Raw genomic sequence first — 21,920 nt, 5'->3', positions numbered from 1 at the left:
TCAATCCCCCACCCAAGCCTCATGCCTATTGGCTCATTAATCTAATTGACGTCTCAATTAACCAATAGAGTCCGGACCATGGGAATAGTACGACCGCATTCTGTCCAATCCCTGTTGACGGGGGTGGCGCTCGGTCTTGGGGGTCGGCGTCCGCCAGGTCGCCGCGCCGCCCGCTGGGTAATATAGTCCGGGCGTTCGCCCACCGCCGTAAGTAGCGGACTCTGGAAACTACAATCTCCGGCATGCTCCACGAAAGCCGCGCATGCGCAGGCACGGGGTCTCGGTTAGTTCCTTGAAATTTCGGGCAGTTGGTAGACGATGGTGTTTGAACATGTCAAGCGTAGCGATTTGCGGGTAAGGACATAAGTTTGGGTGAATGGAGTTTTCCTCTCCCTTTCCCTTCTGCGTGTGCGGGAGTACTTTTCACACTGTTTATGCAAATGGTTGGAGTTACATGTCTGGAAAATGGACCCAGACTTGGAGGAGGATCTATCAACACAATCCACCCGAGAAGTGGTTCCTACAGGAAGGGGAGACATGGTCTAGACTTTCCAGGGTCTCCTGATGGACGGATCTGGTCACTCGCTGTCTTCTCCCCTTCCCACTGAAATCTTGGGCCGTCTGTCACCACCACCCTGGGTCCTGCCGCCCGCATCAACCCTGGGTCCCATCTTTTGTCAACCGTCAGGTGCTGTGCATTCCCAATTCATTGCCAGGCGGCTGTGTGCAGGACAGAGAGAGAAGCAGATAACCTGTCCTGCTTGCATTCACATCGATAGCCTGAGAAACACCCTCCCAAAGCGTGCTCTTACTGATCGAATATTTGCAGTGATACAAATGTATGGATTGCACCCACCCTCCCATACGCGCGCACACACTTTTGCAAAAGGCCTTTGTAATTGCTACCTCTTCCTAATCGTAATTTATGGTCTTGCATAACCTATCTTCTTTTTAAGATGCTCCTTTAAAATTTTCCCCTTGTCCCAATTCATCTTGCCTGCGCAGTACTTTGAGACTTTTTTTGCATTGTTAAAGGTCATACACGAGATGCAATTTATAAGATCTACAATAAATAAATTTTAGAGAAGGTGTAATGTTCGAGTCTGGCGTCCAAAGTTTGCGTTAAGTAGGGAGTTATTATTTTTTTGGAGAAACACGAAAGGAAGACTGCTGCTCTGGGTTTTAAAAAAGTGGGTGGCGCATAATTTTATATCTTTTAAAACTGTCATATTGCAAGTTGCCACAACAAATACAAATAAAGCCTTAGGACAAGCTCTGCCTGACCACATCACCATACTGGATAGTTTATCACTGTAAAGGGGAAATGCTTAGATGAGTGTCAGGATTTGGGCAATAAATGTGTCCTTAAAATTACTGCATACAGAACTATAATTGTTGATGATACTAGCCTATCATTTATAAATAATTGAAAGTCAATTAGTCTGCAAATACTGTATATGAATTTATAGTGAGAAATATACTTTTAACAATGTTTTTGAACTTTTTTTTAAAGAGACTACTCAATTATTAGACTTTCTCTTAATAAATGCTGGACAAACTCGGCAGATCTGGCAGCATCTGTAAAAAGAAATTGAGTTAATCGCTCAATGTAACTGTTTGTCTCTTCTCAGCTGCTGTTGGACCTGAGCTTTTCTAGCATTTTCTGTTATTTCAGATTTCCAGCATCTGCAGTATTTTGCTTTTAGTTTGTCTTAATATCTGTATTACAGTGTTAAATCTTTATTGTAAAATGGTGGTGGTAGGACCTAATTTTTATTGTGCCATTTATCTGCAATTTATTACTGTAAGTGCTATTTGCTGTCCTTATGATCACTAATTCGGTCGAATATTGTACAGCCCCTGGTACATTAGGTCTTTCCATCATTTATTACTATCTCCCAGTCAAGAATATTGATAAATTGTGAAAATAAGAGTGATCTCCTAAATATGCCATTGCAATAGCTAGTATATTTAAAAGTCATTTGTAGCTGCCTGTCTTTTATCCATTTTACAGCTTATCCTTTCATACTTTTACCTGTAATTCCTTCATAAATTCTTAGTCAAATGCTTTCTAGACCTGTAATTTGATGTAAAAATGATTTGTCTCCACATCCTGCTGTCACTTAAAATAGTTTTAAATTAATTTTTACAGCACATTACGCGTGACGTGGTGGCTTAGTGGCTAGCACTGCTGCCTGGGTTCGATTCAGCCTTGGGTGACCATCTATGTGGAGTTTACACATTCTGCTTTGTTTGCATGGATACTCTGGTTTCCTCTCTCAGTCCAAAGATGTATGGGTTAGGTGAAGTGACCATGCTAAATTGTCCATCGTGTCCAGGGCTGTGTGGGCTAGGTGAATTAGCCATGGGGAATGCAGGGTTAGGGGTAGGGGTAGGGGGCTGGGATGCTCTTCAGAGGGTTGGTGCAGATTCAATGGGCCAATTGGCATCTTGCCACACTCTAGAGATTGTATGATTCTAATTTGAGTGATTTAATTTTTCATGTAGTGACCAGTAACGGTCAATTAAGATCAAGAAATAGACTTTTTGTTCTGCTGCCGTATCATATAGAAATTCACTGTTTTAAAAATCCTAAGGGAGGACTAAGCTAATAAATTACCTTGAACAGACCACATTCTCCTGGCATGATTTCCAGATCAAACACTACAGCTTAAATAGTAAAGCAGCCACCATCAAATTGTCCATGTATGGCCGCAATCTACTGTCCCATCTGCTTTCAATTGCAGCTTGAGTTTTTTTTTCCCGAGTCTGCACCAATGTGTATTTTACAATTGTGGAACTGATTCTGGAGTGCACGCAATCTGTGGAATTCAAAGGTTTGTCAACCCTTAGCTACGTACTGGGTTTAAGCTGTTAAATATTTTTATTTGCTTTTGGGAATCGAGTGTTGCTGCCGAGGCTAGCATTTATTGCCAATCTTTAATAGCCTTTGTGAAGGTGGTGAACTGCCTTCCTGAACTGTTGCAGCCCTTTTGGTTCAGATCACCAAAGTGCTGTACGGAAGGTGGTTCTGGGATTTTGACCCAGTGACAGTGTAGGAATTGCAATATCAATTCAGTCAGGATCACTTGAAGAAAATTTGCAGGTAATTGTGCTGCTATGTTTCTTTTGCTCCTATCCTTCTATGTGGTAGTGGATGCAGGTTTGGAAGGTGCCATCTTTGCAAGTTGCTGCAATGCACCTTTTAGATGGCACACATTGGATCAGTTGAGCTGCTTTCTCTTGAATGGTGTTAATAGTACTTTTGGAGATGCACCCATTCAGGCAAGTGAAGAGCATTTCATTGTGCTCCTGAACTGAGACTTGATGTAGTCTTTGGGAAGGCAGGAAGTGTCACTCACTGCAGAATTCCCAGCCTCTAACCTGCACCGGTAGTCAGTATTCAAATGTTCATTCAGTTCAGAAATTGATCATTGGTAACCTCCAGAATGTCGAAGACAGGGTATTCAGTAGGTGGTAATGCCGTTAAATGTTGAGAAGAGGTTGTAAATTATCATTGCCTGCCACATGTATGATCTGAATGTTACTTGCAATTATTAATTCTTCCAAACTAATATACAAACAGGTTAACAGAGTTGATGTTCCCAGTTAGAATATATAGCACAACATTTAAGAACCATCAATGTGATTTGTGAAGAGTGAAACAAATTTAAAACTCTAGAGAAATTATTTTGACTCCCCATTTGGATTAGCTTTGCAATGACTTAATTTTCAATGAATAATGTTCATATTTTAAATACTTTGATACATTATCAAACATTGTTTCTGGTTATTAAATGGATGTTATTTTTGCCTTTTATTGATCAACTAACTTGACCTCCTCTCGGCCATGACATTTATTCCTGCCTGAAGGTTGGAAGAATCTTTATCTTTGCTGCTTCCAAGTTAATCTAATTTCGAAGTCATTACAGAAGGTTCATATTCCTGCCAGAGGGCCCCTTGAGTTTTCTGTTATTATATGTTGCATTTTACAGTATTCTGATGCTTTATTAAATATGTGCTTTATAAAAGTCAGTAAATTTTCTTCATTTTCTGCAAAATGACAGTTCTAAATATGTCCTGACAGTAACAAAATAGCATTTTAAAGATTTCAAATTGCCAAAGGTGCTTGTAGCATGCAGAAACATTACTGAGATCTGGAAAACTCACCTTCAATTTCTAGGTTTTTTTGCACCTTTCTATACTTATTCTATCTAGTTCACGTACAAACCTGGGCTATGATGACAGTAACACATTGCAGCTATCAGTACGATCATGTTAATCCTAGCCTTCTGCTGTAGCATCATTGATCCTTAGCTTTTGAATTCAGGTACCAGTCTATGAAAATGCTATGAAATGAAGTCTTTGTCTTCTTTCTAACTGAATAATTGACAAATTATTTCTTGTCTTTATATGTTTAGATTTTTGTTTATTTCCGTAACTTGAGTGCTAACTTTGTCTATTTGCTGTTGAAAGTTCCATATTTTTTACACAAAACATTACTTTCATCAGTGACTTCCTTACAAAATGTGTCCAGTAGTTGCTATTCCTTATGTGCCACTGAGTGTTATTATATCAAAGCTTCACATTATTATACTGACTAATCGTACTGACTTGTTGTTGCAATATATATATATACTCCTCGCTGAAATTGGTCACTTTTTTTTAAAAAGGTTAAAAATCACACAACATCAGGTTATAGTCCAACAGGTTTAATTGGAAGCACTAGCTTTCGGAGCACCGCTCCTTCATCAGGTGGTTGTGGAGGACGCAGTTGAAAGCCAAAGGATTTATAGCAAAAGTTTACAGTGTGATGTAACTGAAATTATACATTGAAAAATACCTTGATTGTTTGTTAGGTCTGTCATCTCATGCCCTTCTTATTAAAGTTAAGTGCAATTTAGTTCTTCCAGTTTTACCTTGGAAACAGTCTACGTTGTGATTTTAACTCTTGCCTGTTTTTTTGTAAAGAAACATTTATTATTCCATCCTATGCCCTTAGCATAAAATCCAACCTAAAGGTCATTGAAATGATAAATTATAGATCACCTGCTTCCTAAGATAATACTCCTAAATAATAGGGGTACTGCCACAAAATACATAAGAACGGAAAATTATGTTTGGTGGGCTACACATGAAGCAACTCCTGCAATAAAGTAGTATCAGATTTATTTTGAGAGAAGTAATCACTTAACATAAATTCCCATGGGGGAAATATTGTGATGTGAAACATAACATTGACTCTTTCTGCCATGAAATGATAAGACCATAAGACATAGGAGCAGAAATTAGGCCATTCAGCCCATCTAGTCTGCTCCGCCATTCAATCATGGCTGATAAGTTTCTCAACCCCATTCTCCTTTCTCCCCGTAACCCTTGATCCCCTTGATACTCCAGAATCTATCTATTTCAGTCTGAAGTATACTCACTGACCTGATCTCCACAGCCTTCTATGGCAGTGAATTCCTTAGATTCACCACTCTCTGACTGAGGAAGTTTCTTCTTATCTCTGTTCTAAAAGGCTGTGCTTTTACTCTAAGGCTGTGCCGTCGGGTCCTAGTCTCTCTTACCAATGAAAACATCTTCCCAACATCAACTGTATCCAGGCCGTTCAGTATTCTGTATGTTTCCATTATATCTCCACTCATCCTTCTAAACTCCAAGTACAAACCCAGACTCCTCAAATGTTCCCCATATGTTAAGCTTTTCATTCCTGGAACCATTCTCGTGAACCTCCTCTGAATATGCTCCAGGTTCAATACATCCTTCCTGAGGCTTCACCTACATAAAAGGAGATGGTGAAAATTGTCCTTTTTCATCTGCCTTTTGCAATATCTGAATTGTACAGATAAATGCTTATGAGTGAGCAGAATTTAAAACTCAGTTGTATGTTTTAGATTTTTAACTAATTAGAGTGAAATAGTTTCATTTGTTTAATTTCAGTAACTTAGAATTACTTTGCTGTGACTGTACAGATTATTGTGTGGGAATGACTGTCAAGTACCATACAGTGGTTCTGATTCTTTGTTGCTCTGGCTGCTGAATGATATTTCAACATTCAAGCTTTCTTATTGAAAGATAATATTTAATGGAGATTTGCTGCTTCAGTTTAGACCACTTTGAGTTATTGTGTGTTGGCGAAAATATACAATATGCAATTTGATTATCACTTTTGTGTAAAAAAGGATGAAGGGTTTGGAGAAATATGGGGCGGGTTTTGGCAGGTGGGACTAGATTGGGTTGGGATATCTATTCGGCATGGACGAGTTGGGCCGAAGGGTCTGTTTCTGTGCTGCATATCTCTATGAGGAGAAAGTGAAGACTGCAGATGCTGGAGATCAGAGCTGAAAATGTGTTGCTGGAAAAGCGCAGCAGGTCAGCAGCATCCAAGGAGCAGGAGAATCAACGTTTCGGGCATAAGCCCTTCTTCAGGAATGAGGAAAGTGTGTCCAGCAGGCTAAGATAAAAGGTAGGGAGGAGGGACTTGTGGGAGGGGCATTGGAAATGCGATAGGTGGAGGGAGGTCAAGGTGAGGGTGATAGGCCGGAGTGGGGTGGGGGTGGAGAGGTCAGGTAGAAGCAAAGGAGTAGCCATGGGCACCCGCATGGGCCCCAGTTATGCCTGCCTCTTCGTAGGATATGTGGAACAGTCCATCTTCCGTAGCTACACTGGCACCAACCCCCACCTTTTCCTCTGCTACATCGATGACTGTATCGGCGCTGCCTCGTGCTCCCACGAGGAGGTTGAACAGTTCATCCACTTTACCAACACCTTCTACCCCGACCTCAAATTCACCTGGACCGTCTCAGACTCCTCCCTCCCCTTCCTAGACCTTTCCATTTCTATCTCGGGCGACCGAATCAACACGGACATTTACTATAAACCGACCGACTCCCACAGCTACCTAGACTACACCTCCTCCCACCCTGCCCCCTGTAAAAACGCCATCCCATATTCCCAATTCCTTCGACTCCGCCGCATCTGCTCCCAGGAGGACCAGTTCCAAAACCGTACAACCCAGATGGCCTCCTTCTTCAAGGGCCGCAATTTCCCCCCAGACATGGTCGACGATGCCCTCCACCGCATCTCTTCCACTTCCTGCTCCTCCGCCCTTGAGCCCCGCCCCTCCAACCGCCACCAAGACAGAACCCCACTGGTCCTCACCTACCACCCCACCAACCTCCATGTACAGCGTATCATCCACCGTCATTTCCGCCACCTCCAAACTGACCCCACCACCAGGGATATATTTCCCTCCCCTCCCCTATCAGCGTTCCGAAAAGACCACTCCCTCCATGACTCCCTCGTCAGGTCCACACACCCCCATCAACCCAACCTCCACTCCCGGCACCTTCCCCTGCAACCGCAAGAAATGCAAAACTTGCACTCACACCTCCCCCCTTCTCTCCAAGGCCCCAAGGGACACTTCCATATCCGCCACAAATTCACCTGCACCTCCACACACATCATCTATTGCATCCGCTGCACCCGATGTGGCCTCCTCTGTATTGGGGAGACAGGCCGCCTACTTGCGGAACGTTTCAGAGAACACCTCTGGGACACCCGGACCGACCAACCCAACCACCCCGTGGCTCAATACTTCAACTCCCCCTCCCACTGCACCAAGGACATGCAGGTCCTTGGACTCCTCCATCGCCAGACCATGGCAACACGACGGTTGGAGGAAGAGCGCCTCATCTTCCACCTGGGAACCCTCCAACCATAAGGGATGAACTCAGATTTCTCCAATTTCCTCATTTCCCCTCCCCCCACCTTGTCTCAGTCAAATCCCTCGAACTCAGCACCGCCTTCCTAACCTGCAATCTTCTTCTTGACCTCTCCGCCCCCACCCCACTCCGGCCTATCACCCTCACCTTGACCTCCCTCCACCTATCGCATTTCCAACGCCTCTCCCTCAAGTCCCTCCTCCCTACCTTTTATCGTAGCCTGCTGGACACACTTTCCTCATTCCTGAAGAAGGGCTTATGCCCGAAACGTCGATTCTCCTGTTCCTTGGATGGTGCCTGACCTGCTGCGCTTTTCCAGCAACACATTTTCAGCTCTGTATATCTCTATGACTCTATCTAAAAAAATGAAAAACTATTCAACAGATTGAAATCTGATTTCCAAATAAGTGGTGCTATTGTACAGGAATCAAAAGCTGAGATTAATTTTAAAATTAATATGTTCCTATTCCATGTCATGATAATGTCCTGTTTCTCAAGTTGAAATGTACCACTGTTTTCTTACTTTGAGTATCAGTCCTGTAGATCTTGATCCCAAATATAGCAAAGCAATTCTCAACAAACCTGAGTACTTTTGAAATTGAGAAAGAATGCTTCAGTTTGATGTGACATAGTCCTATGGTCTAGATGTAACAAACTAGAAACTTTGGTATTAGTAACCTTAATGAGGAGCAATGAGATTAAGCACTTCTTATCTTTGTGAATTACTCACTGTCCAGATGATCAGTCCATTAGGGAAAATCATTTCCTGTTTTTAACCCTACCCCAATATACTGTTCTATTTATTACATGCTAGTAAAGAATTTATCACCTGAGTAAGTTATTTCTGCAAGGTTTTCTTCACCAATATTTTAAGATTGAATTAATTGATTTAAATGTATTTCTCCTGTGAAGTAAATCTCATTGTTTGCTTATTGTCCTTGACAACACTTTTTTTTAAATGGAGGAAATCTTTAGTGAAGTGAGAAAAACAGAGTTAGCATTTCAAATCAGTGATCTTTCACCCAAATTGGGAAAAGTTGGACATTAGGTATTAAGCAAGTGAAGTGAAGTGCGATGGTGCCAAAAAAAAAGAGGGAAGCTTAGAGATAGAGTAGAAAATAGGAGAAATGATGTAATTAGAAGTGACAAAGCTAGGTCAAAAGCATTGGTACGGAGACTAGAAATAAAAGCAGCATCTCTAGTGGAGGTGTGAATAGCAGAATGACGAACAAAACAAATGGGAATATAGCTGAAGCCTACAACTGAAGAAAAAAAGGAATGGATGTCATGATCTGAATTTGTTGAACTCCTCATTGAGTCTGGAAGTCTATGATGTGCCTAGCTGAAAGATAAAATCCTGTTCCTCAAGTTTTGGCCTGTGTGAGAACACTGTAGGACAGTGATTCTCAACCGTCTTTTGGCCAGGGCCCCCTGAGGAGCTCTCCTCCAGCTCCAGGGCCCCCCTTTCAAACAGGGACACAACACAAGCAGATAGACAGACAGAAAATCATTTAGTATTAAACACCAAGAAAACTTGAATATTCTGACATACTGTGCAAAACTTTAAAAAATACTATGAAATTAAACACCCATCAGGCCTAATGCGATCCTTGAGCTTGGTGCTTTTCTGCGTTGAGAATGGCTGCTGTAGGAGGGTGTGGTTGGAGAACTCTGCATGTAACCTAGGTGGAAAATTAAAATGACAGGATTCTGGAAGCTTGGCAAAGTTTGTGGGCTGAGTGGAGGTGTTTGGCAAAGTGGTCCTCTGCTTTCTATTTGGCCTCCTCTGTAAACCAGATCTCTAGCTAATTCGAAAACTGTAAAAGAAACATCTCTATTTTAGAAAGGAGATAGACATAAAGTAGGAAACTGTAGGCTAGTTGGACTAACATCTGTCTTTATGAAAATGTTGGAATCTGTTATTGAATGAGTAGAAATGAGACATTGTAACAAGACATTTAGAAAACAATAATGCAATCAGGTAGAGTAAAAATGGTTTTATGAAACTGCAATCCTGTTTGACAATTTCTTTGGTGTTTTATGGATGTAACAAGCTAGCTGGATAAAAGGAAGCCAGTACATGTTGTATGTGTTATTTCCAAAAGATATATGGTAAGACTTGACTTAAAAGGTCATTACAAAGATGAGAATTAAAGTAAATATGGGCAGAGAACTATGGGCTTTTGGGAATCCGATCAGAACAAATGATTGTTTTCACGTTGGCAAAGTACAGCTAGAGAGATCCTATAGATTTGGATGGGGCCTCAACTAATTGTAATTTATATTAAATGATATATAAAAAAGGAATTGATTATAATGTAACCAAATTTCCTGAAAGTGTAAAAGTAGGTAGGGAAGTATGTAGGGACATTGGAAGAGGAGTAGGCCATTCACTCCCTTGAGCCTGTTCCCTTCCACCTGTGAGATCATGGCTGATCAGTGGCCTTACTCCTGCCTTTACCCAAGAGTCCTTAAAACCTTTGCTTAACCAAAAAAAAACTATCTTAGATTTAAAATTAACAGCTGATCTTGCATCCAGTGTCTCTTACAGAAGAGAGTTCCAAATATATATTCTTTGTGTGCAAAAGTGCGTTGTAACTTTTCTCCTGATTGGTTTGATCTATGTTCATAGCATTTTAAAGATCTCTGCACCTGAACCCCCAAGCCTGTTCGACATTGACTGCCTTTAACTTCATACCATCTAGAAAGCATCCTGATCTATACATTTTCAATCCAAAATGGATTACCTCACACTTGCTTACATTGAACTCCCATCTGCCACAGTTCTGCCTATTTACCAAGTCTACCAATATCCCTCTGTCATTTTATGCTATCATCTATATTGTCTACAATGCCATCCATCTTTGTATCCAAATTTGCTGATGACACATGACTCTATATGCCATTATCCAAATCATTAATAAATAAAGTGTATAATTGAGGCCCTAACACAGATCCTTGTGGGACACCACTTTTATGTCCTGCCAATTAGAGTACCTATCTATTATCTCTACATTCTGCTGTGGTTCTGTTCGCTGAGCTGGAAGCTTTTGTTGCAAACATTTCATCCTCTGTCTAGGTGACATCCTCAGTGCTTGGGAGCCTCCTGTGAAGCGCTTCTGTGGTGTTTCCTCCAGCATTTATAGTGGCCTGTCCCTGCCGCTTCCGGTTGTCAGTTTCAGCCGTCCGCTGTAGTGGCCGGTATATTGGGTCCAGGTCGATGTGTTTGTTGATGGAGTTTGTGGATGAGTGCCATGCTTCTAGGAATTCCCTGGCTGTTCTTTGTTTGGCTTGCCCTATAATGGTAGTGTTGGCCCAGTCGAATTCATGTTGCTTGTCATCTGCGTGTGTGGCTACTAGGGATAGCTGGTCGTGTCGTTTCAGAGATGTTTCTTGTACATCAAGAACAACTCTGAAATGACAGCAAGACTACTGCAACCACTAGGACTTATGACAGCACACAAACCAACAGCCACGCTCAGACAACAACTCACCAGAACGAAGGACCCGATAACCAGCATGAGCAAAACTAATGTAGTGTACAAAATCCCATGCAAGGACTGCACAAAACACTATATAGGACAAACAGCAAGACAGCTAACGATCCACATCCACGAACATCAACTAGCCACGAAACGACACGACCAGCTATCCCTAGTAGCCACACATGCAGACGACAAGCAACATGAATTTGACTGGGATAACACTATCATTATAGGGCAAGCCAAACAAAGAACAGCCAGGGAATTCCTAGAAGCATGGCACTCATCCACAAACTTCATCAACAAACACATCGACCTGGACCCAATATACGGCCACTACAGCGGACAGCTGAAACTGACAACCGGAAGCGGCAGGGACAGGCCACTATAAATGCCGGAGGAAACACCACAGCAGCGCTTCACAAGAGGCTCCCAAGCACTGAGGATGTCACCTAGACAGGGGATGAAACGTTTGCAACAAAAACTTCCAGCTCGGCGAACAGAACCACAGCAACGAGCACCCGAGCTACAAATCTTCTCACAAACTTTGAATCTCTACATTCTGTCATCTGCCACACAACCAATTGCCCAGTCATGTCAGTAATTTGCCTTCAGTTCCATGGGCTTTAATTAACTGTCTGTTATCTGGGATGTCATCAAATGCCTTCTCGAAGTCCATATGCACAATAGCCATAGACATTCCCCTGTCCACAACCTTAGTCACCTCATTTAAAAAAAAAATCAGTTAGGTTTGTCAGCATGACTAATGTGTTGTAAATCTATGTTGGTTCTCCCTGATAGGGTAAGTTTTGAAAAATTTTAATCAATCTTTGATTATAGACTCCCAACAATTTCCCCACTACTGATGATAGGCTTGCTTTCTGTAATTCCTTGTTTTTTTCTCCTTTCCCCTTCTCAAAAAGCACAGTGACATGCAGTTTTTCAATTCAGAGGAATGACTCTTGTATCTAGAGAACTCTGAAAGATATAGTTAAGGCATTCTCAATGTGCTGCCCTCCTTCCTTTAACACCCTGTGACAGAAACCATCAGCTCCTGGGGATTTGACATTTTATAATTCCATTAATTTCCTTGTGACTTCTAGCAAACTATCCTCCCTTTCTACTGTAACTACAAAGGAAATGTTATATTCAACATGTCTGCCATTTTTCCATAGTCATTGGCAATGACCTCACTTTCAGTGTCTAATGGATCAACATTGCTTATGACCACTCACTTTCCCTTTCTGTCACTTTAAAATTTCTTCTTCTTGATTTTGTGAGTCCTTTCTTTTTTTTTTAGGCTATCCCTTGTCTCTTTAATTGTCCAGGACTGTATTTTCTGTGAAGTGGAGCCTTTCCCTCTCTGGTATAAACTGGTATTGTATCATGTTAAATATTCCTTTAAACATCCTCCACTGTTCTTCAGTTGTTTCACCCATTAGCAGATTTTCTCAATTTACTGCGGAAAGTATGTTGTGAAGAGGATACAAAGTCAACAGTTATGGTTTAGATATCCTTGACTGGGGAGGAATCTACTTACTCTGGAAGCAGTAAAGAGAATGTTCACCACATTGATTATTGGGGCGAAGAGCTTGAATAAGGAAAAAGGACATAGAAGCTCAGGAGATTCAGACTTGAAGTTCTTACACACATAAAATTCTGAACAGTCTTGACATCAGTGCTGAGGAGATCTTTTCTCGTGGGGAAGTCTAGAATTAGGGGGCACAGTTCCCAAATAAGTAAAGATGAAGTCACTATAGACTTACCTGACCATAGGACTGCTGTCTTTTTGCAGATAAGCGGCACGGTGGCTCAGTGGTTAGCACTGCTGCCTCACTGCGCCAGGGACTCTGGTTCACTTCCACCCTCTGGTGTCTATCTGTGTGGAGTTGGCACATTCTCCCTATATCTATGTGGGTTTCCTCTGGGTGCTCCGGTTACCCCTCACAATCCAAAGATGTGCAGGTTAGGTGCATTGGCCATGCTAAATTGCTAGTGTTCAGGGATGTGTAGGTTAGGTGCATTACTTAGGGGTAAATATAGGATAATTGGATAGGGGGAATGGGTCTGGGTGGGTTACTTTTCAGAGGGTCATTGTGGACTTGTTGGACCGAAAGGCCTGTTTCCACACTGTAGGGATTCTGTGGACTTCAGAGGTGACTGCGGGTGGCTTAACCTGAGGATCACTCAACTTGAGGCGAGTCTTGAGAGGTTGAGAAGGAGACTCTTTCATAGTAACCTCAGCCAAATAAGCAATGTTCCTTTAATATGGAGGTGAGAAATTTCTTTTATCAGAGAGATTGTTAGTCTTTGGAATTCTTGATGCAAGCCAACAGTGGAATTGGTTCATCAGTATTTACTGTTCCTTCGGTATTGTTGGGTGAAAAACTGAGAATTCACACCTAAATCGTATTGTGGGTCGGCCTAAGCAGCATTTAAAGAAGGAAGCCCACCAGCACATTCTCAAGCGCAACTAGGAACTGGCAATAAATGCTGGCCCAGCCAGTGATGGCTATGATGGATGAATGAATTAAAGAGTTAAAGGCTGACTTAGAATAGATTATTGATCTACAAGGTAGTCAAAGTTATGGGAGCAGGGTGGAATTAAGGGTACAATCACACAAACCATGAACAGGTTTGAGGGACAAAATAGCCAACTCCTGCTTCTATTTCTTGTGCTGTTATATTGCCACATAGAGATCAGCAAATACAGTGTAATAAATTTAAAAAAACATTTCAGGAAACCGAGCAAAGTTTGAGTGACCCTTTTGTGCAAGATTTCAGTTTTGTCCATGGGCGGGACTCCAAGCTCTTGGTTATGTTATTTTGTTTCTCCAACATTCTCTTGCACTGCCTCCAACATCAGAGAGAATTGTAAACTTGAGGAACAGTACCTTATTTCATTTGCATAGTTAGAGTCATGGAGTATTACAGCATGGAAACAGACCCTTCAGTCCAACCAGCCCAGGCTAACCTAGTCCCAAACTAACCTAGTCCCACCTGCCTGCTCCTGGCACATTTCCCTCCAAACTTTTCTATTCTTTTAAACATTGTAATTGTACCCACACCCACAGCTTTCTCAGGAAGTTGATTCCACACACAAACCACCCTATGTGTAAAAAAAAAAATTGCCTCATGTCTTTTTTAAATCTCTCTCGTCACTTTTAAAAATACGCCCCCAGTCGTGAAATTCCCCCACCCTTGGGGAAAAGGCAACTACTATTAACTCTATCTATACCTCTCATTATTTTATAAACTTCTATCAGGATGCCTCTCAACCTCCTACGTTCCAATGAAAAACATCCCAACCTATCCAATCTATCTTTATAACTCAAACCCTCCATACCCAGCAGCATCCTGGTAAATCTTGTCTGAATCCTCTCCAGCTTAACAATATCCTTCCTCTATCTCGGCAACCAGGACTGGACACAGTATTCCAGAATAGGCCTCATCAAAGGCTTGTACAACCTCAACATGATTTCCTAACTCCTATACTCAAAGGACTGTGAATGAAGGTAAACTTGCCAAATGCCTTTTTAACCACTCTGTCTACATGTGATGCAAACTTCAAAGAATTATATAGCTGCACCCCTAGCTCCCTCTGTTCTACAACACTACCCAAGGCCCTACAATTAGTAGTATAAGCCCTATCCTTGTTTGTTGTACCAAAATGCAGTTCCTTGCATTTAGAGTCATAGAGATGAACAGCATGGATACAGACCAAATATCCGAAGCTAATCTAGTCCCATTTGTCAGCACTTGGTCCATATCCCTCCAAACCCTTCCTATTCATATATGCATCCAGATGTGTCTTAAATGTTGCAATTGTACCAACCTCCACCGCTTCCTCTGGCAGTTCATTCCATACACGCACCACCCTCTGCGTGAAAACATTGTCCCTTAGGTCCCTTTTATATCATTCCTCTCTCACCGTAAACCTATGCCCTCTAGTTCTGTACACTTTAAGAGGCCCTACCCTCTCTTTAGTTACCCTCTAGCTTTTAATGTATTTGTTGAATCTCTTTGGATTATCCTTATCCTTACCCTTATCTGCCAATGCTATCTCATATCCCCCTTTGCCTTTCTGATTTCTCTCTTAAGAATGCTCCTACACTCTTTATATTGATTAAGAGATTTAATTAAACCAAGTTGTCTATATTTAAAATAAGATTCTCTTTTATTCTTAACTAGAACCTCAATATTTTTATTCATCCATTGTTCCTTAATCCAACCAGTTTTACCCTTCATTCTAACAGGAACAAAATGCTTCTGAATTCTCATCATCACGCTCTTGAATTCCCTCACTTATTAGATGTCCTTTTAACTGCGAGCAGTCTACTCCAAACACCTTTTGAAGTTCTTGTCCCCTGCCATTAAAATTTGCGATATTCCGATTAAAAACTAACTTTAACGGAAGGCTTATCCTTTTCCATCACCAATTGTGTAAAACGTATTCACATCATAACTCCTGCATTCATTTGTTTCCTTTATCTTCACAGCTTTCAATTTTGTTCCTTTGCTTTTAAGTTGCAGCTGTTCATCATTTTGTCATTCACATTTCCTCTCAACATTCTTTTATTCTTTATTTGTCCCACTGCCGCTCGCTTTTGCCTGGTACCATCAACTAACCTGCAGTTAACTAATCATGTAAATAAACCTGTCTTCTATACAATTGTGCCTCTTGTTGTTTTTCACCCTTTCTCCTTTCCCTTGCTTAAAACTTCCTTGCATCTGAATCCCAATTCTGATGAAGGGTTACTGATTAGTTACTGAACTAATTTTTCTCTTTTTACAAATGCTGCCTTTCTGCTGAGCATTTGCAGCATTTTCTGTTTTTATTTCTTATTTCCAACATTTGCAGTGTTTTTGGACAGGTTGGGCCACCTTAAGTTAGTTGTTGGAAATGTATGTTTTCCCCTCTGGAGTTTGTGATCCTGTGACGTCAGGCTTACAGTGGTGTAATCTTCTATGTCTGCCAGACAAACTCTATTGGATCAAATCTGGGTTTTTCCAGTTTATTTGCATATCTTTCTGTCAGCCACATGCCTTTCTATGTACATCATTGGCAAACTGACTGCCTCCGAAAGCAGCTGAAGACCTGAGGAAGACAATTCTCTGCAGTCAACACTTTTGTTGTTTTGAAGTTGCTTTTAAAATCATACTGTTGCATTGTTTTTCTTTACACCGTAATAATCAGTATTTCTGTGCTGCAGGTAATGTGGGTTTGAACACTTACAGATTAGATTAGATTATTTACAGTGTGGAAACAGTCCCTTCTGCCCAACAAGTCCACACCGACCCGCTGAAGCGCAACCCACCCAGACCCATTCCCCTCATTTATCCTTTCACCTAACACTACAGGCAATTTAGCATGGCCAATTCACCTGACCTGCACATCTTTGTGACTGTGGGAGGAAACCGGAGCACCCGGAGGGGACCCACGCAGACACTGGGAGAATGTGCAAACTCCACAGTCGCCTGAGGCGGGAATTGAACCTGGGTCTCTGGCGCTGTGAGGCAGCAGTGCTAACCACTGTGCCACCGTGCCGCCCACTATACACTGGCTTGTATTTTGGAAGAGTGAGATGAAAAATTCTCAATATTGATACGAGAACTCTTGAACAAGTAGGAGAAGCAGAGTCAAAACTTTTTTTCTAAAAGCAAGGTCCAACTTTTGAGGAAAGAAATGTTTATTTCTCAGCAGTTTATTACGCTTTCATGTGTTTCAGCAACTTGTCTTGTCTTTCTCTTGCCTGCAAACAGTCTACTCCAATCAACTTTTGAAAGTTTTTGTCTCCTGCCATTAAAATTTGCAATACTCCAATTAAACGCTTTATCTTTTATGAAAGGTTTATCCTTTTCCATAACCATTTGTGTAAAACATTTTCACATCATAACTCCTGCACTCATTTGTTTCCTTTATCTTCACAGCTTTCAATTTTGTTCTGAATTTTTTTGCTTCTGAGTTTCAGCTGTTCATCATTTTGTCATTCGTGTTTCCTCTCAACATTTTTTATTCTTTAATTGTCCCACTGCCGCTCGCTTTTGCCTGGTACCATCAACTAACCTGCTGTTAACTAATCATGTAAATAAACCTGTCTTCTATACAATTGTGCCTCTTGTTGTTTTTTCACCCTTTCTCCTTTCCCTTGCTTAAAACTTCCTTGCATCTGAATCCCAATTCTGATGAAGGGTTACTGATTAGTTACTGAACTAATTTTTCTCTTTTTACAAATGCTGACTTTCTGCTGAGCATTTGCAGCATTTTCTGTTTTTATTTCTTATTTCCAACATTTGCAGTGTTTTTGGACAGGTTGGGCCACCTTAAGTTAGTTGTTGGAAATGTATGTTTTCCCCTCTGGAGTTTGTGATCCTGTGACGTCAGGCTTACAGTGGTGTAATCTTCTATGTCTGCCAGACAAACTCTATTGGATTAAATCTGGGTTTTTCCAGTTTATTTGCATATCTTTCTGTCAGCCACATGCCTTTCTACGTACATCATTGGCAAACTGACTGCCTCCGAAGGCAGCTGAAAACCAGGGGAAGACAATTCTCTGCAGTCAACTTATTTCTTTTGTTGTTTTTAAAATCATACTGTTGCATTGTTTTTCTTTACATCATGATAATCGGTATTTCTGTGCTGCAGGTAATGTGGGTTTGAACACTGGCTTGTATTTTGGAAGAGTGAAATGAAAAATTCTCAATATTGATACGAGAACTCTTGAACAAGCAGGAGAATCAGAGTCAAAACGTTTCTTTTTAAAAAGCAAGGTCCATCGTTTGAGAAAAGAAATGTTTATTTCTGAGCAGTTTATTAAGCTTTAATATGTTTCAGCAACTTGTCTAATTTTTAAAGTCTTTCCCTTTCCTGTATTTCTTCCTCTTTTTACAATATTGAATCAGACTGCAACACTCAAAAACAATCTGGCAAGTTTAGCCATATTCTCTTTCAGAAGTGCAGTCTGATTAGACTGACATGTTTGAAGATTTCCAGGCTAACATTTTTCAGAAATTGGATTTTCTGGTTCAGAATAGAGTGAAGCGTCCTTGCTGCGTCTGAAATGTGTGCGATTTATTTCAACTATGTTTAAATCTGGGTATTCTGAGTGCCCCATTAATGTGACCTTCAGGCTTGAAATGCAACCTCAACAGTTAAACTCTGAGGTCATTTTCCCATCCTGTGGATGCAAGCACAGTTTGTATCACATCATTTTGTTCCATTCAGTTTTGTCTTATTAGATTGGAGCAGATTAGATTCGCTTCATTGCTGCAATGTTATATTTTGTTTCCTCCTTTTGATTTTAAACATCATCTTGGAATTCTGAATATGAAATTAAGAGTTAAAAGTAACACCAAACTGATACAATCAAGCAAAACGATTTGAGATCAAGAAGATTTGAATATTGATTGAGCAGATTTGTAAAACTGTAAGCCAGTGTGCCCAAGCTGCAATGTCTTTAAGATACTTGGACCTTCTGTTTTCTGTATTTGTCAACTTACAGGTTCGTTATTTGACTTTTAACATTGTATTCAGTGCAGTTTATCCAATGATAACCTGACTTCCGTTGGGTTGCTGCCACTGCATTGTAGAAGTTGGGATGTTCATGTCAGTTGTGTGTTCGTGCTTACAGCAGGAAAGTTTGTAAAATGTTTGCTTTGAGAACAAAGGAGAAACTTTTCACTGCTTCTGAAAATGGATCAGTGAGGGACTGATGTTACTTTGTGTAAGGAGATGACTAAACATTCCAGTTTTCCCCTCCTTATTGAATTGTTTTATTGTCTAAAGAGTTATTTGCTGTTGCTCAAAGTACAAGATAAATAGTATTTTCTATGATTGAAAGTGATGCCCATCATTATTTGGTGTGTGCAGAAAGTGATCTAGAGTGATAGTGATGCTCATTTTGATACTGCATTTCTGCTTCTTTTCACTGTGTTCAACCACACCTATTTGAATCTTGAACAAAGATATTTGTGTCTGTCTGAGAATGTAATCGTGAGCATTTGGTTGAGTTGTGAAGAGCATGTAAGAGTCAGCCACATTGCTCTGGGTCTAGGGTCACATGTAGGTCAGACTCGGTAAACATGACAGATTTCTTTTGCTGTTAATTGAAGTTAAATTCCACAAGCTGCCATGGTGGGATTGGAATCAGTGTCTGAGTGAGCCTGGGCCCCTTGTTTACTAGCCCAGAGCTCTACAGTACCTGCACAGGATTAATTGTTAGTATCTGCAGATTCAAATAAGATGCCCTCATGTTAGCTAGTTAATTTCAGATTTTGAGAAAAATAACCATACATCTGCTTCCCTTCTTTATCTTGATCTAATTCTGCACCTTGAGTTAGAAACCCTCTTTATATATAGGCTTCTGCTTCTGCTGCCACAATAGGTCAGGTGATTTTTTGCAATATAAACAGAGAGGGGGTGGATTTTATATTCTTCCACTGGCCATTTTGAGAGGGGGGGGGGGCACAAATTCCTGTAGGTGGTCTTCCTATCTGTTTAAAAATTCCCAGTGGGAATGGAGAAGGTGTCAGGTAGTCTTGAGTCTATTAGTATTCTTAAGTGGCTAATTTGCAGCCTTCCGTCATTCCTGCCATTATTTTAGGGCAAAGGAAGTAGGGCGAAGCCACATGCTATGCCAAGCAAGAGTCCCAGCAACTTCAACTCTCTCTAGGCTGGTGTTGAGCAGTTACTAGGTGGAACGTCCCTTGCATACAAATCCTTCCTGCCAACAATTTTATGTTAATAAGCATCCTTGGGGTAGAGGTAGGATTCTCAAAGTTCTGTGCTGTAGATTGCAACATGCAGCTGTTTCTCTTTACCTGTGCTAACTTGCTTTTGTTCATTTGGAAATCTTCTTCATTTCACTGGGTGGTGCAATGAGTTATTTACCTCTGGGCTTGAAATTAACTGAAATTATATAAATGAAACAATCTCTTAGCTGTTAGGATTTGAAATGAAATAAGTTTGCATTATTCTTGATCTAGAATAAACTGGAATCTACACAATTTCTCTTTATTTCAAAAATATACTTTATTCATAAATTGTCTTTGTATACATGGTAACTGAAACAGCTTGGTTCTCTACAGTACCATTTGAAGAAGCAAACCAGCATTGGAATTTGACTCAATTCAATAAACAAACTAAAGGCATTTCTTACTTGTACAAGACTGTATTTAAATATATTTGAGGCGTTGGGAGAGTCCAATAACTGAACAGAGCCCCCCATTCAACTTTGGCAGAGAGACCTTGGATGGTGGTCTTTCCCCAATGCACTTTGGCGGCAGCAGCCCTAAGCTTTAGTGCATCCCTCAGCATGTATTCTTGGACCTTGGAATGTACTAATCTGCAACACTCAGTTGAGGTCAACTCTTTGCTAGAAGACCAAAGAGCATCTTTCACTGAGTTAATGGCCCTCCAGGTGCAGTCGATGTTTACCCAGATGTGCATCCTGGCGAACAGTCCATACAGCACAGAGTCCTGCATCATGGAGATGCTCAGGATAAAACTTGACCCACATCTTTTTCCAGACTTCCTTTGCACAGACAAATCCCAGAAGAAGATGTATGTCAGTGTCACCATCCCCTGCCCCCTGCAGATGCTTCAAGGGCAGTGTGCGGTGGTGCAGACCGACCAGGCGTACATGAAGGATCTCTCAGCTAGTGCTCTTCTCATCAACTGCCAAGCAACGTCTTGATACTTGTTGGAAAGTTCGGTGATGAGGCATTCTGCCAAATGACTTTGACAGTGTGCTCAGGAAACCACGCACCAGGATCCAGCTTCTGCTTTTTCAGCAGGGTCTTGAGGACGCTACATGCTGACCACCACCTGATGGACATGTGGTGTTTTTCTTTGCAGGTTTCTCCATGAAGGTCAGGTGATATGGAATAGTCCAACCGTTTGGAGCATTCCATGACAATGGGGCCAGACCCCTCCTTTGCAACATTAGGAATCGTTAGAACCTCAGAATGTCATGACCCTTGATGTTGCGTACTGAGGGTGTACGCACAGCTTGATGCATCTGCACACAAAGGTGGCCATCCAGATGAGAGCAGTGATGAGTTTCCCCCTGCCCACCCCGAGTTTTGTGTGTGGTGTCCTTGCAGACACAGTCCATCTTAGACTTCCAGATGGAGTGGAAGATGGCTCGAGTAACTGCCACGGCACAGGTTCTGCGAATGGGCCAGTCTTGCACCATGTACAACAACGGAGAGAGTGCCTCGCACCTGATGACTAGGTTTAAACCTGCAATGGAGAGAGAATGGTGCTCCCAAAAGGCCAGTTTATTCTTCACCTTGGCAATACGCTCCCCTCAAATTTTTGCGCATGCCCCAGCCCTTCCAAACCATATTTCCAGCACCTTCAGGTGAAGGCGATAATGGGTTGGTCGCTCCAGTTCTAAAGAACAAGCCAACCTCTTACCTTGACTGACTTTGACACCTGAGGCCAGTTCAAACTGGTCAAATCCACACACACACACACAACTGCTGAGAATTGTCTTTGAGGGGCAGTCAATTCTGATCTGACTGAAAGATTGCCTAAATTTAGAAATGGGCAGAGAGTAGATCTTGTGATCTCTTCCAGCTTTCATTTCTTGTTTTATTGCTCAAAAAGCAAAAGATTGCAGAAAGATATTTAAACTAAATCTCTCTGTTTGCAAAAGCAAGATGTAGGTGTGCATCCCATTCCTTTTCAGGTGTACTCACTCTGACT

At 41.4% G+C, this 21,920-nt stretch overlaps 1 protein-coding gene across 4 annotated transcripts in view; it reads left to right on the top strand.

Moving 5' to 3' along the window:
- The first annotated feature begins 274 nt into the window (after positions 1-274).
- The window catches only part of traf7 (TNF receptor-associated factor 7), a 67,110-nt gene continuing 45,464 nt past the window's right edge, over positions 275-21,920 (top strand). For 3 of the 4 annotated variants that reach the window (XM_087997971.1, XM_043711205.2, XM_043711202.2), the window contains exon 1: positions 17,699-17,855. The gene's annotated coding sequence lies outside the window, so the exon portion shown is untranslated. Of the gene's footprint in view, positions 355-17,698; positions 17,856-21,920 lie in introns of those variants that run through there. The other variant, XM_043711204.2, reaches the window with a different exon arrangement.

This window comes from Chiloscyllium plagiosum, unplaced genomic scaffold (genome assembly GCF_037043375.1).
Source record: "Chiloscyllium plagiosum isolate Xiang-an unplaced genomic scaffold, Cpla_swu_hap1 HiC_scaffold_20, whole genome shotgun sequence".
Taxonomy (NCBI): Eukaryota; Metazoa; Chordata; class Chondrichthyes; order Orectolobiformes; family Hemiscylliidae; genus Chiloscyllium; species Chiloscyllium plagiosum.
This window is presented reverse-complemented; position numbering and strand designations above follow the sequence as displayed.